This window comes from Dromiciops gliroides, chromosome 1, assembly GCF_019393635.1.
Source record: "Dromiciops gliroides isolate mDroGli1 chromosome 1, mDroGli1.pri, whole genome shotgun sequence".
NCBI classification, from domain to species: domain Eukaryota; kingdom Metazoa; phylum Chordata; class Mammalia; order Microbiotheria; family Microbiotheriidae; genus Dromiciops; species Dromiciops gliroides.
In genome coordinates this window covers 223,785,647-223,799,368 of record NC_057861.1, presented here as the reverse complement: position 1 = coordinate 223,799,368, position 13,722 = coordinate 223,785,647, and the positions used below count along the sequence as shown (strand labels likewise).

At 38.7% G+C, this 13,722-nt stretch overlaps 1 protein-coding gene and 1 pseudogene across 1 annotated transcript in view; both read left to right on the top strand.

The window, feature by feature from the left end:
• Window positions 1–13,722, top strand: part of TWSG1 (twisted gastrulation BMP signaling modulator 1) — a 64,465-nt gene that overhangs the window by 32,220 nt on the left and 18,523 nt on the right.
• Window positions 2,021–3,362, top strand: LOC122735188 (annotated as a pseudogene).

Genomic DNA, 13,722 nt, shown 5'->3' with positions numbered 1-13,722 from the left:
TTGTTTTGAATTCTCATTTTTTCTTTTCTTTTTTTAAAAATTTATAAAGGCAATGAGGGGCTAAGTAACTTGCCCAGTGGTCACACAGCTAGTAAGTGTCAAGGTGTCTGAGGCCAGATTTGAATTCTGACCTCCTGAATTCAGAGCTGGTGCTTTATCTACTATGCCACCTAGCTGCCTCCTCACTTCTCTTTTAAAAAAAAAAAAAACAAAACCCCTCCAATAATAAGCATGGTCAAGCGAAACAATACACATAAGGAAAAAACCAGGTTTGTTGTTGTTTGGTTTTTTTTGAGAGGGAGAGATAGAAGTGAGAGGTTAGTGATTGTTGCGAAAAGAAGAAGAAAGTGCTGAGTGTTGGTGGACCAGTATCAGTATTGATTTGGGGGGAAATGGGGTACGGAGTTTGGGTTTAGGGTTCGGGGTTCTTAGGAATTCCTCTTATAAGAGAATTACACCCTCTTGCACACAAAAGCAGTTAGAATAAGATGGTAGTTTATTTAGGGGCAAGGAGGGAAGAAGTGTGGGGAGGGAAAACCATGAAAGAAATCCTTGGACTTCTCATGGGGAGATAGGCACAAAGCACGTGGCCTCCAGAGGGTACCCATCTCTTTGAGTAGGATACCAGCAGGTACTTTTATAGGGGGCTGATGGAGGTGGACCATCTGCCTGTGTAAAGTTCTTTTAGTGAGGGAGGACCATCCCCCACTGGTAGTGACTGGAGGAATTGGGTGAGGGGTGGCTATGGATCTCTCTTCAGGACACAAAGGCCGCAGCCACACTCAAACTTATCTCCCCAGAGGTAAGGGAGACCAGAATGAAGGGTGGAGGTCCAAAAGCTAGCTCAGTCCAAACTGGTTCCACTTATCTCTCTAGGGTATCTGTCCTCTGGTTTAGTTTCTCAAGGAGAAGATTCCTTGATGTGCCCCAGAGAACTTCTGGGGTGCTTTGCACCTCATGACACTATTATAAAGGGCCTTGTAGCAATGGAAAGCAAAGAATATATAGATTGATCCTCCTTAACCCCATATATTTTGGGGCATATAAGGCAAGGAATAGTCAACTTTGGACAAGGTGCCAAGAAATGAAGGCCTTCAGGTGAAAGCCAAGTTTCTTTGAGAGCTGGAAGATAGTACTGTGAAAGGCAGAAACCTCTGGTGACAGTATGTTTCAATAAAGTTGGTGTTCAAGAGTGGAAGGAAAGGATAAGCAGAAGGGTCACAGGGACTGGAGAAGTAGGGCTGAGCTGAATAAGAATAAGAATAAAAATGAATTCTAGGAGAAAAAGGTTTCCCTTAGGTAGACTAGAATTCTTAATTACAAAGGATAGAAAAGTAGGAGGTAGAAATGTTAGCCGTAGGGTAGAAAGGGGTACCAAGCATGGAGAAGACTTTTTCTCATCTCCCAGGTAGATTCCCATAAATTGTATGTGGCAGGAGAGGCAGGAAGTAACTTAATCTCTCTGGAGTGTAGCTTTCTCATCTGTAAACTGAGTGAGTTAGATTAGAGTGAGTTTAGAAAGACTAAGGTCCCTTATCAACCTAAATTTAATATCTTCCCCAGAGCTTGGTACATTGCTGTGCACATAATAAGTACTTAATATATATGTTTTATTAATTGAACAACCTTCCTGAAATTTTCTTGTGGTTTGGTATGAGAATTTTATAAGTAGCCAGCTATATATATTTATAATCTAGTCAGTGTGAATCAAAGACACAGACTGCATGTTTATCAAATTTTATGACAATATAAAGCTAGAAAGATTTGCTAATATGCTAGATTATAGCATTCTACCGCAAAAGATGTCAGCAAACTGAAACAAAAAGCTGAACCTTATTTAATGAAATTTTGTAGACATAAATGTCATTCCTTACATATAAGTTCAGAAAAATCAGCTATACAATTACAATCTTGGGGAGATATAGTGTTCATTTCTGGATGCTTCAGAGATCAATCCATATTGGCAGTGGGTTTGCTGCCAGAACACAAGTATGGAAACCATCATTAAACCTCCACAAAAATGGACAAGAAAAAGATTCAGATTAACATTGTCATCATTGGACTTGGAGGCTCTGGCAAGTCCACTGCTACTGGACACCTCATCTACTAATGTGCTGGAATTAGTATTGAGAAGTTCAAGGAGGAGGCTGCTGAGATGGGAAAGGGCTCCTTTAAATATGCCTGGGTCTTGGATAAGCTGAAGGCTGATGATGAGTGTGGTATCACTATTGATGTGGGAATTTGATACCAACAAATATTATGTAACCATTATTGATGTGCCAGGACACAAAGACTTTATCAAAAACATAATTACAGGCACATTGGCAGACTGTGCTGTTCTGATTGTTGCTGCTGGTGTTGGTGAATTTGAAGCTGGTATCTTAAAAAATGGGCAGTCTCATGAGCATGCCCTTCTGGCCTACACACTAGATGCAAAACAACTGATTGTTGGTGTCAATAAAATGGATTCCACTGAGCCTTCCTACAGCCAAAAGAGATGTGAGGAAATTGTCAAGGAAGTCAGTACTTATATTAAGAAAATTGGATGGCTTTTCTGCCAGTTTCAGGTTGAAATGTTGACAACATGCTGGAGCCAAGCTTTAATATGCCATGGTTTGAGGGATAGAATCTAGTCACTCGTAAGGATGGCTATGCTGATGGAACTACACTACTTGAAGCTTTGAATTGCATCCTGTCATAAATTCATCCAACTGACAAGCCCCTGCATCTACCCTTCCACAATGTCTACAGGATTGGTGGTATTGTTCCTGTATATTTTGGCCATGTGGAAACTGGTATTCTAAAACTAGGCATGGTGGCCAATTTTGCCCTAGTCAGTGTTACATCTGAAGTAGAGTCTGTTGTAATGCACTGTGAAGCTTTGAGTGAGGCTCAACCTGGGGATAATGTTGGTTTCAAGGTCAGGAATGTGTCTGTCAAAGATGTCTACTGTCATAATATTGTGGCTGGTCAGAAATAACCCATCCATGGAAGCAGCTGGTTTCACCGCACAGGTCATTATTCTGAATCGTCCAGGCCAAATCAGTGCTTCCTCTGCATCTCTTCTGGATTGTCACTGCTCACATTTCTTGAAAATTTGCTGCACTAAAGAAAAAAATTGATCGTGGTTCTGGTAAGAAGCTGGAAGACAGCCGTAAATTCCTGAAATCTGACGATGCTGCCGTGGTTGATATGGTTCCAGGCGAGCCCATGTGTGCAGAGAGCTTCTCTGATTATGTTCCTCAGGGTCATTTTGCTGTTGGTCATATGAGGCCGACCATTGCAGTTGGTGTCATCCACCAGTTGACAAGAATGCTGCCAGAACTGACAGGGTCACGAAATCTGCCCAGAAGGCTAAATAAATATTCTGTACAACATCTGTTAGAAGAACAGTCTCAGAAATGTTTTCTCAATTGACCATCAAAGTTTAATAGTAACGGACCTAGCGGCAGCTAGGTTGCTCCATTGGATATAGATGCACTGGCCTGGATCAGGAGGACCTGAGTTCAAGTCCGGCCTCAGACACCTTGACACTACTAGCCTGTGTGACCCTGGGCAAGTCACTTAACCCCAATTGCCTCACAAAAAATAAGTAAAGGACTAGTTAAATGATTACAATGCACCCTAAGGCTTAAGGAGGAAAGAAGGTTTTTGTGGACTATTTGTTTAGTGGCAGTATTAAGTTAGTTTTTAAAATAAGTAATTTATAAGTGGAAGCAATTTGACCAAAACTCTGTCACAAAATTTGTGACCCATTAAAACACAGTTTAATATGGAGGATTCCGGATATCCAAAGGAGTATTGATAAGGAATGCTTCCTACTTCCTGATAGAGAAGTGATAAACTGATATACAGAATGAGACCACGTTTTATTTTTTTAAAATTATTTTAATAATAAACATTTTTATTTATAGTTTTGGGTTCCAATTTTTATCCCTCTTTCCCTCCCTCCCCGTCCCTCTCCCTGAGATGGCAAACAATCAGATAGGGGTTTATACATGTATGATTATGTAAAACATTACCACATTTGTCATGTTTGTACAAGCAAGCTTGATTAAAAGAAAAAAATGAAAGAAAGTGAAAAATAGCCTGCTTCAGTCTGTTCTATCAATATCAGTTCTTTCTTTGGAGGTGGATAGTATGTTTCATCAAGAGTACTTTGGGATTGTCTTAGATCATTGTATTGTTGAGAATAGTCAAGTCATTCACAGTTCTTCATTGAACAATATTGCTATCTCTGTGTACAGTGTTCTCTTGGTTCTGCTCACTTCACAATACATCTTTTCATACATGTCTTTCCAGGCCTTTCTGAAGTCATCCTGCTTGTCATTTCTTATAGCACAATAATATTCTATCACCATCACTATCACCACATTTTGTTTAGCCATTCCCGAATTGATGAGCATTCTTTTCATTTCCAATCTTAGCCACCACAAAAAGAACTGATAGAAATATTTTTGTACAAAAGGTCTTTTCTATTTTGGGGGATAGCTAAGGGAAAGTGAAAAGGATTAAAAGTAAATGCTTGGGGCAGCTAGATGGCGCAGTGGATAGAGCATGGCCCTGGAGTCAGGAGTACCTGAGTTCAAATCCAGCTTCAGACACTTGACACTTACTAGCTGTGTGACCCTGGGCAAGTCACTTAACCCCAATTGCCTCAACCCCCCCCCCCAAAAATTAAGTGCTTGGGGGGGGGCAGCTAGGTGGCGCAGAACATAAAGCACCTGCCCTGGATTCAGAAGGACCTGAGTTCAAATCCGGCCTCAAACACTTGATAATTACTAGCTGTGTGACCCTGGGCAAGTCACTGAACCCTTATTGCCTGAAAAAAAAAAAGTAAATGCTTGATAACTGAAACTGTAAGGTTTCATTTTAAAAGATTCTGGATGCCATATTTTTGGAAAATTCTTGACAAGTTAGAGTATTTTGAAAGTAGGAACACCAGAATGCCAAGAGAACTTAAACCATACCATCTTGGGGCAGCTAGGTGCACAGTGAATAGAGCATTGGCCCCTGGAGTCAGGAGGATCTGAGTTCAATCTGGCCTCAGACATTTAACACTTACTGGCTGTGTGACCCTGGCAAGTCCACTTAAAAACCACAATTGCCTCACCAAAAAACAAAAACAAACAAACAAAAACCATACCATCTAAGGATCAGTAGATCAAAGAACTTCAGTTATATGGCTTAGAGAATTGAGCACTCAAATAATTCAGGATTTTTGGCTTTAAATTTTAAAGAACTGGGGCAGCTAGGTGGCGCAGTGGATAAAGCACTGGCTCTGGATTCAGGAGTACCTGAGTTCAAATCTGGCCGTCAGACACTTGACACTTACTAGCTGTGTGACCCTGGGCAAGTCACTTAACCCCCCATTGCCCCGCCCCCCCAAATCTTAAAGGATTAGATTTATATTATATACAATAAAACATTCCAAAATGTAGAAACGATACATTTCTTTGCCTCTTTAAACAAAGCTTAATCAGTCTCTTTTGGCTTGTTCTTGATGATTTGAGGTCATTATTAGCATCAATTACAGTGCTATTTAGGTTTACAAAGTGATTAATTATGTATCTGTAGCAAAGGATCAGAGACTTCTGTGATTTTTTAGTATTTGTGTCCACTTTTTATAGTGTTTTTCCCCTCCTGGCTCTTCTCTTACTGTCAGGCTATCACTGGACACTCCTGGTTGGTATATATGTACCTGCTTCCTGCAAAATGCTTTTACCCCCATTGCACTTCTAATTTGTGTCTTGTGATGTGATTCTGCTAAGAGTTGAGAAATCAGATAAGTAGAATTGTCAGGATAAATAATAGTTTAATGGGGCAACTAGGTGGCACAGTGATAGAGCATTGGCTCTGGAGTCAGGAAGACCTGAGTTCAAACCCGGCCTCAGACACTTGACACTTACTAGATGTGTGACCCTGGGCAAGTCACTTAATCCCAATTGCCTCACCAAATAATAATGATGATGATGGTGGTGGTGGTGGCGATGATGATGACAATAGTTTAATTAAAAAGTGAAATAGAGGCAACTAGGTATTGTAGGTTTAATAGAGTGTTAGACTTGGATTCAGAAGACCTAAGTTCAAATCTGGTCTCAGATATTTTCTATCTTTGTGATCCTGAGCAAGTCATTTAAACATTCTCTGTCTCAGTTTCTTTACTGTAAAAATGGGGCTAATAATTGCACTTCCTTCCCAGAAGTTGTTGTGAAGATAAAATGAGATATTTTGTATAAGCATGTTGCAAATCTTTAAGCACCATGTAATGCTAGATGTTTTCAGTTTTTAAATGTATTTATCTTATTTCAATTTATAAAATAAAACAGCATTTCCATTACATAGTATAATTTTTAGAACCAGATTTTTTGTGTGTGGGCAATGAGGGTTAAGTGACTTGCCCAAGGTCACACAGGTAGTGTCAAGTGTCTGAAGTTGGATTTGAACTCAGGTCCCTCCTGAATCCAAGGCCAGTGCTTTATCCACTGTGCCACTTAGCTGCCCCATAGTATAATTTTTAAAAGATGATTGCAGTAAGTAGAACTAGATTTAATTACAGACATGGGTGTCAAATAGCTCTACAAGCATGTGCTATGTGACCCCAGTCATATTACTTATTCTCTTGGCACCTAAGTTTTCTCATTCTGTTAAAAAGGGCAAGTTACTAGCTTCTATAAACCTTGGTATTTTCTTCTGATAAAAGAGCTAACTGGACTAAATTGTATCAGAGCTCCCTTCTAGTTCTAAATCTATGTTCCTATATAACTTTTCGGAGCCTTTTGCCTCATCTGTAAAATGGGGGATAATATAGTACCTATCTCATAGGGTTATTAAAAGTAAGCATTGAGAACGGTGAAGCCAAGATGCAGAGTAGAAGAAAGAAGAACAGCTTGCCTTCTCAGTACAACCTTTCCACAAAGATCTAGAAAATATACTAGGACCATGCAGTGAAATTTAAGAAAAAAATTACAGTGAGTCATGTTTCCAACCCCAATCCACCTTGGAAAACAGACAGATCTTTGGAAACTATGGATGAAGTCTGAGCAGCACACCACACAGAGCATGCCATTGTGTGGTAACTGAAAACGTATCAAAGCTGTTCATCAGGAAAGAAGAGGTCTCAGTCTCATTGAGAAGGACCCCAACCTTATTCAGAATAAAGGAAGTAATGCCAGCTGGCAGTTTGTCAGTTGCTATCCAGCTCTGGGTCACAGATCCAAGCCAGGCTAAAGAGAGGGCCTGCACATAGAAGGGGTGTTCTGGAGGAAGAGGTCATTCAAAACCACACAGTACCTATGGGTCTTATCCCAGGAACTAAGCAGGTTACAGCCTTTAGCTCAGTCTGAAGCCTTTAGCAAAACCAAGGCAGGAGTCCCTGTTGGAAGGGGAGACTGCAGTTCTATCAATTTAAACCTGCAGAGCTTGCCATCTGGCTGATATCAGCTAAAGTCCATCAACAGTGTACTAAAACTTTCAACTAGAGATGAGTCCACAGGAATGGTGTGCAGACCCAAACCTGGGTCAGGAACTTGCCAAGTTCACCATACTTTGTCTAGGATCTGACCATTTTGGGAGCACTGACAATTTGCAGGCCTCCAGTCTGAGTTATCTCTGAAATCCTAGAATAACAGTATTCAAGAGAGCAGCAGTAGGCCCACAAGAGCAAAAACTCCCCTTAGACGTTCTCTCCAGAAATATGCAGAGCCTAGCTCTAATATAAAATACAGTCAGGAAGAAGGCTGGAAGAATAAGCAAGCAACTGTGAGATTTAAAATTGGATACCAGAGCATTAAACTCCCCTTTAACCTTTCCCTTATATATCTCCCAGACTAGTAAGTGAAAGAAGCCTCTGAGCTTTAGTTAGAGCTTTTATTGTTTTGGAATTAATTAGCCAACAAAACAAGGTGATGCTGATTAGAGGGATAGGAAAGTAGAAATACAAATAAATAGTCTTAGATCTAAGCTTAGTCTATATTCTGTATAGAACTCACCAAAAATCCAAGACCACCTCTGAGGCTGAGAACCGTGTCAAGCACGTGCTATTATGGAGGACCAGGCCGATCACCAAGGACCATGCTGTCAAACTTGAGTCAGCATCTGTGTGTGCAGAGCAAGCCAGCTGGCGAGGAGATAAAAAAGACATCACTTCCGTTCTCTCCTTGCCTTTAAGCTAGCACACCGGAAGCGGAGTGCTTAGCAGACTCACAGGCTGTTCGTCACGGTCTCCTCCCCGAAAGGGTGGTCCTTCAAAAACTGGCGTCCTTCAATTATCCTAACCAACTGTTAAAAACTTACACTTTTTACCACACAAACAACAAATTAATCACACTTTAAAAACTGTTTGGTGATAGGGACACTCAGGACAGAAATCCAAAAAAAGAGAATGACTTCAAAACATGTAAAACTCAAAGAAAAATAGCTTAGACACAAGTTCAACTAGAAGTCTTGGAAGAAATGAAGCAAGTTTTTTTTAAAGCTGAAATTTATTTTTAAAACCATACGATATGGGTGTTTAGGTGGCGCAGTGGATAAAGCACCAGCCCTGGATTCAGGAGTACTTTGAGTTCAAATCCGGCCTCAGACCCTTGATACTTACTAGCTGTGTGACCCTGGGCAAGTCACTTAACCCCAATTGCCCCGCAAAAAGACCAAAACAAACAAACAAACCACATGATAGCATTAGAGGAAAAAATTGGAGGGGGAGGGATGAGAGCAAGTAAATAATCTGAAAGAGAATTAACAGTTTTGAACAAAAAGGTACAAAACCAGGGGCAGTTAGGTGGCAAAGTGGATAAAACACCAGCCCTGGATTCAGGAGGATCTGAGTTCAAATCTGGCCTCAGACACTTGACACTTACTAGCTGTGTGACCCTGGGCAAGTCACTTTAACCCTCATTGCCCTGCAAAAAAAAAAGGTACAAAACCTTATGCAAGGATGAAAAAAATCCCTCAAAATTAGATTAGAAAATAGAAGCTAATGACTTCATGAGATAAGAAATATTATAATATAGTTGAGGGGGCAGCTAGGTGGCACAGTGGATAGAGCACTGGCCCTGGAGTCAGGAGCACCTGAGTTCAAATCCAGCCTCAGATACTTTAACACTTACTAGCTGGGTGACCCTGGGCAAGTTACTTAACCCCAATTGCCTCACTAAAAAAACCCAATAATAATAATATAGTTATAACACTGAAAAAAAAAGAAAATGTAAGATAACTCAGCAACAACAAAAAATTTAACCTAGAAAGCAGATAGGAGAGATTTTAAGAATCACTCATTGAACTGAAAGCCATGATCCCCCTCCCCGCAAGGGCCTTGAAGTTCAAGAAATCATCAAAAACAAAAACAAAAACAAAAAACCCAAACCAAACGTGCTCAGATATCTTAGAAGCAGAGAACAAAGTAGAAATAGAAAGAATCCATAGATCACTTCCTGAAAGAAACCCCAAATTAAAATTCCTAAGAATTTCTGTTGATGTTCAATTGTTTTTCAGTCATGTCCAACTCTTTGTGACCCTGTTTGGTAGTTTCTTGGCAAAAATACTGGAGGGGTTTGACATTTTCTTCTCCATCTTGTTTTAGAGATGAAGCAAATAGGGGTGACCTGCCCAGAGTCACATAGCTAGTAAGGCTGGATTTGAACTCAGGTCATCCCGATTCCAAGCCTAGTGCTCTATCCACTATTCCACCTAGCTGTCTCAGAGCTTAGAGGTCAAAGGGAAAAAAAAAAAGGAATACTTCAAAGCAGCCAGAAAGAAAGAATTCAAATACCAAGGAGCCGTAGTCAGGATCACAAAAAAATTTAGCAGTCACTATTATGAAGAAATGGAAAACTTGTAATATGATGTTCCGGAAGGCAAATGATACAGTCTTAAAGCCAAGAATAATTTACTCAGAAAAAATTGAGTATAATCCTACAGGAGGGAAAAATAACTCTTCAGTGACTTAGAAGACTTCTAAGCATTCCTGATGAAAAGACCAATTTGAGTAGAAACTTTGAAATATAAATAAGAGAATCAAGAGAAGTATAAAAAGGGAAACATGAGCAACCAATCATTAGAAAAAAATTTCAGGATAAACTGCTTACATTCAAATATAGAAAGATGATACATGTGTCTCCTCAAAGCTCTATCATCATCAGTGGTCACAGGGAGAGTCTAATTAGACAAAGTGCCTAGAAATGGGTGTGCTGTGTTTTGAGGTTCTTAAAAAAATGAATAGGGAAGAGAACTAGACTGGAAGGGAGGGGCCTTTGAATAAGGATAGGTGAAATATGTGTTACATAATTAGGGTACATAAGTAGAAGTATATACAAACAAGGAAGGGGTGGGGGTGGAATGGGCAGCACAAACCTCAGTCTCCTCAAAACTGATCAAAAAAAGGAAAGAATACACAGAGAGAATGGTACAGAAAATGTTTTCCTCAACAGAAACAACAAGGAAAGCAGAAAAGAAAGAGAAAAGTAAGAGGGAGGGTAGATTTTTTTTCTTTCTTTTTTTTGGTGGGGCAATGAGGGTTAAGTGACTTTCCCAGGGTCACACAGCTAGTAAGTGTCAAGTGTCTGAGGCTGGATTTGAACTCAGGTCGTCCTGAATCCAGGGCCAGTGCTTTATCTACTGTGCCATTTAGCTTCCTCAGGGAGGGTAGATTAAGGGAAGTATTAGTCATATACAAAACAAATTCTTAAAGAGGGAGCAGGAAGCAAAGAAAGGGAATATTATAAAAAAATAAGATGGAGCGAAGCATATATTCATAAGTGAATGTGAATGAGATGAACTTATCCATAAAACAGAAGAGGACAGCAGAATGGATTAGAGAGCAGACTCCAACAACATATTGTTTATAGGAAATAAATCTGAAATAAAAAGATGCATGTAGAGTTAAAATAAAAATCTGAAATAAAATCTGTTAAACTTCAGCTGAAGTTTTTTTAAAAAGGCCATCATGAGTTCAGATAAATCAATAAAAAGAATGAACTCAAAAGAGATAAACAACAAAACTACATTTTGCTAAAAGGTACGATTGAATTAATAGACAGTGGATTAATTCAACAATGAATTAATACTAGTACTAAACATAGTTACACCAAGTAACTGTTATTATTATTGTTCAGGTGTTTCAGTTGTGTCCAACTCTTCATAACCCCATTTGGGGTTTTCTTGGCAAAGATACTAGAGTGGTTTGCCACTTCTTTTTCCAGCTCATTTTATATATGAGGAAACTGAGGCAAATAGGGTTAAGTGACTTGCCCAGGGTCGCAGAGCTAGTAAGTGTTTGAACTCAGGAAGAGGAGTCTTCCTGTCCCCAGACTGGACATTCTATCCATGGAGCCACCTAGCTGCCACACATCAAATAATATGGTATCATAATGTGTCACTTAAATTTTCTACATGTTAACTTTTCATTTATGCAATTAAAATAAAATTGCAGGGCAGCTAGGTGGCACAGTGAATAAAGCACTGGCTTTGGATTCAGGAGGACCTGAGTTCAAATGCAGCCTCAGACACTTGACACTTACTAGCTGTGTGACCCTGGGTAAGTCACTTAACCCTCATGGCCCTGCCCCCCCCCAATAAAATAAAATAAAATTGCAATATATACAAAAAATAATATGATATCTAAATTCTTAAATGAAAAGTTAAATGAGATATAGGGGGGAAATGGACAATAAAACGATAATAGTAGGGGACTTTAGTTTATCCCACTCAGGCCTAGACAAATCTAACAAAAAACTAAATACATGGGGTAGCTAGGTGGCACAGTGGATAAAGCACTGGCCCTGGATTCAGGAGGACCTGAGTTCAAATCCGGCCTCAGACACTTAACACTTACTGGCTGTGTGACCCTGAGAAAGTCACTTAACCCTCATTGCCCCGCAAAAAAACAAAGAAAAATGTAAAGTTAAAAACTAAATACATAAGAAATGAAGGACTTGAATAGACTTTAAAAAAGATTTTTTTGGGGGTTGGGCAATGAGGGTTACATGACTCACCTGAGGTCACACAGCTAGTTAAGTGTCAAGTGTCTGAGGCCAGATTTGAACTCAGAGGACCTGAGTTCCAGGGCCTGTGCTTTATCCACTGTGCCACCTAGCTGCCCCTTTGAATAGACTTTTAGAAAACTTAGCTATGATAGACCTCTGGCTGTTATTGAATGGGACAGAAAAAATCAGTAATTTCATTAAAGAATATGACAACAATGGGACAGCTAGGTGGCACAGTGGATAGAATGCTGGAGCTGGAGTCAGGAGAACCCCTCTTGAGTTCAAATCTGGCCTCAGACACTTACTGTGTGATCCTGGGCAAGTCATTGAATCCTGTTTGCCTCAGTTCTTCATCCATAAAATGAACTAGAAAAGGAAATGCCAAACCACTGCAGTATCGTTATGTCAAGATGCCAAATGCGGTCACTGAAGAGTTGGACATGACTGAAACTCTTGAATAACAACAGTTGACCAACAATGAGACAATATACCAAAATTTTGGGATGCAGCCAAAGTAGTACTTAACGGAGAAATTTTATATCTTTATCAGGTAGTCAATAACAGAGAAGGAATAACATTAATGAAATGAACATGCAACTTTTTTAAGCCCTAAAAATGAAACAAAATAAAAACACCAAAATAGAAATTCCTGGTAATAAAAGGAAAGATTAACAAATTAAAAGCAAAAACTGCATGAATTAATAAATAAAACTAGGAACTTGGTTTTAAAAAATAAATAAACCATTAGTTAGCTTAATTAAAAAAGAAAAAAACAGTATAAAAGTGAAAAAGGATAAATTCATAACCAATAATTAAATAAAAGAAATTATTATAAAGCTCTTTTGCCCAATTTTATGATCTTAGGTTATATGCAAAACATAAGATCTAATTGAAATGAGTGAACACTTAGAAAAATATAAAATACTCAAATTAATAGAACCAAATAACACAGTCTTAGAAAAAGAATAGAACAAGGCATAAATGAACTCCCAAATTAACAAAAAGGACCAGATGGATTTAGAAGCAGTTTCTAACATTTGAACAACATTATTCTAATATTATATAAATTGTTGAAAAATATAGGAAGAGTACCCACAAAATTTCTTCTATGATACATATATGGTCTTGATAACCTAAACCAGAATGTCAAAATAGGAAGAGAATTATAGGCCAATATCCCTATTGAATATTGATGGAAAATTTATAAATAAAATATTAACAAGGAGAAGATAGGCAATATATTACAAAATATATTCTATGAGCAGGCTAGTGTTATACCAGAAATGAATGGCTGGTTCAGTATAAAGAAAACTAAAAAAAATTGGTAATAACAAAAACAAAAATCATATGATTATATCAACAAATGCAGAAAAGACTTTGACAAGATAAACTATCCAGGCTTGTTAAAAAATATTAGAAAGCATTGGAATAAATGGATCTTTACATCTTACAAAAAAAAATCTAAAATCAAGAACCAGCATTATTTGTAAATAACAGAAGACTAGAGATCTTTCCAATAAGATCAGATGTAAAGCAAGTTACATCCATTATCACCCTTCTATTCTATATAGGGCTAGAGAGTCTATCTATTACAATAAGACAAGAAACTGACCATTGAAGGAATGAGCACTGAAAAAAAGGAAATAAAATTATCACTTGTTACAGATGACATGATAATTTACATAGAGAATCTAGGAATCAACCAAAGAATAAAGCATTCAGCAACTTTGGCAGAGTTGCA